This window comes from Cervus elaphus, chromosome 28, assembly GCF_910594005.1.
Source record: "Cervus elaphus chromosome 28, mCerEla1.1, whole genome shotgun sequence".
In the NCBI taxonomy this organism is placed as follows: Eukaryota; Metazoa; Chordata; class Mammalia; order Artiodactyla; family Cervidae; genus Cervus; species Cervus elaphus.
Window position 1 is genome coordinate 46,143,227 of NC_057842.1, and position 2,109 is coordinate 46,145,335.

At 39.6% G+C, this 2,109-nt stretch overlaps 1 non-coding gene across 1 annotated transcript; it reads left to right on the forward strand.

The window, feature by feature from the left end:
* Positions 1-1,689: 1,689 nt before the first annotated feature.
* LOC122685626 lies at positions 1,690-1,822 on the forward strand. The gene has a single exon (XR_006338485.1). It is a non-coding gene; the product is annotated as a U11 spliceosomal RNA (small nuclear RNA).
* Positions 1,823-2,109: the final 287 nt, after the last annotated feature.

The window sequence follows — 2,109 nt, forward strand, 5'->3', positions numbered from 1 at the left end:
GGGGACCTGGTTTTACAAAGCAGAAGCTCGTACACCAGAACCCAGAGTTGAGATCTTGGCAGGACAAACCTTGAGAATACTTCCATGCTGAGTTCTCTGTTGAGCTCCCTAGGCCCCTCCTACCTTAGACCGGGATTGATTTCAAGACCAGGGAGCCCAGGAGCCCACTAAACAGCACCTTTTCTTAAGAAGTCTGATGAAACGCTCCACTTCTTTTCCTCACATGGTAGATACTCAAACAGAGAATTATCGTAAAATGAATCACTGAAAGAGGGCAGTTTGAATTTTTTCCAAGACAGCTGTGTTCGGAAAGCCTCTTTCCTCGGAAGACAGTTCTCAGGTTTCAATATTGCTTTCTACGCAAGTTCCAGAATCTTCTTTCCTTTATCTTTTTTTCCTGAGCTATCCTTCTACAAGTCCTCCCATGGGATCTGTGTGCTGATATTAGCCCTGGCCCAAAAGAGTTTTAGGCTGCTGCCTTACATTATCTTTAGATTTAATTCATTAACATTATTCAAACGAATATAATTTGTCCCCTCAAGTATAATTATGTTTATTAATGTGACAGAGAAACATAATATTCTAAAAATACATATATCTAGTATACCAAGCTTTTAAGAGCTTAGATTTGGTAACAAATGAACACTAAGTCTTAGTTATTTATCTTTTTATGTCGATATGTGTATAGTAAATCAAAGCAACATTTCTCTGAACTATTACACCCCAGAATATACACTGATTTGTATATTTTGAGTTAATACACTAATATGAAGTGCTATAAAAAAGATTTCTTTTGTCATATAGATGCTGTATTTGATGAGTATGTTCTGAAACCTACACAGATTCTTTCCCTGAATGTTCTGAATCCCACAACAGGCACTCAATCTGTTGGCCCTTGTTACCATTGTTTTATTATCCCCAAGGACTATTTCCTACCAGGCCCTTCCTACACACACTGGTCACTCAACAAATACTGTGGACAGATTGACAAAACCTGAACTGTGTGTCCACAATGATTTACTTTTTATTTTGTGTGTCCTTACTGGCAATATTTGGGGGACTCGTCAAGGTGACTTTTCCCTCTTAAGGAGAAATAGCTGTTACTTGTAAACCCTGAAAAATGCAAGAAAAAGGCAGATGGTAGGTTAGGACAGGGAAGGAGTGAGGGATGATGTTGGGCAAAGAGGATTAGGTGTCTCTCCACAAGGATGAGTGGAGTGGAGTGGACCCGGCACTCCACAGCTGTCCTCTGAACCATAAAGTAGAAGGTTTGTTTTCAGGAAGTGGCTAGTGGAATTTCCCAACTGCAGGCAGATAATCTATTAGGTGGGGCAAGCAGAGAGTTACTAATTGCCTCTGGGTTATGACAGAGAGTGTCCATAAATCAGGCCATTATTCTGAAGGGGGCAGGCCATCATGGGGGATTCACGTTCCTGAATAAGGCTGAAGAAGTCTAAAAAGAAACTTTAATCCTTAAAAACCCACAGCCTGTAGGGCTGGAATAAATGGAGAAAGAAATGATTCAAAGAGTACAATTCCAAAACAGGTCAACAGCATTTGTAATAATGGAAAGAAGAGAAGGTTCCCTCTAGCATGTCTTTACCACCATCTATTTTTTGTGTCTCTTCGTTTCAGGCTTGGTAGTGAAGGTGAGCAAATCTTAAACTCTTGTGTTAAAAAACAAAATTCAAAAAGGGCTTCTGTCGTGAGTGGCACACGTAGGGCAGCTCGTTTGCTCTACGTGCGGAATCGACATCAAGAGATTTCGGAAGCATAATTTTTGCTAATGGGGCAGCTGGTGATCGTTGGTCCTGGCGCCCCCAAAAAGAAAAAAAAAGAAAAAAAAAAAAACAAAAAAACAAAAAACAAAATTCAATTGAGTAAATTCGGAGATCTAATTGGCTTTATTAAATGATTCATGAATGGGCCAGCAACCCATCTAGCAAAGAGAAAGGTGCTCAGAGGACCTCAACAAAATGGAAGATTTTTAAGACAGAGGATGAAACATGGGAATGAAAAAAAAAAAAAGATTATTCCAGGCAAAGTTACCTTTCTTTGTCAGAAGGGGAAGGGTCTATCACATATTTTACCTCATCAGTGTTGAATAGG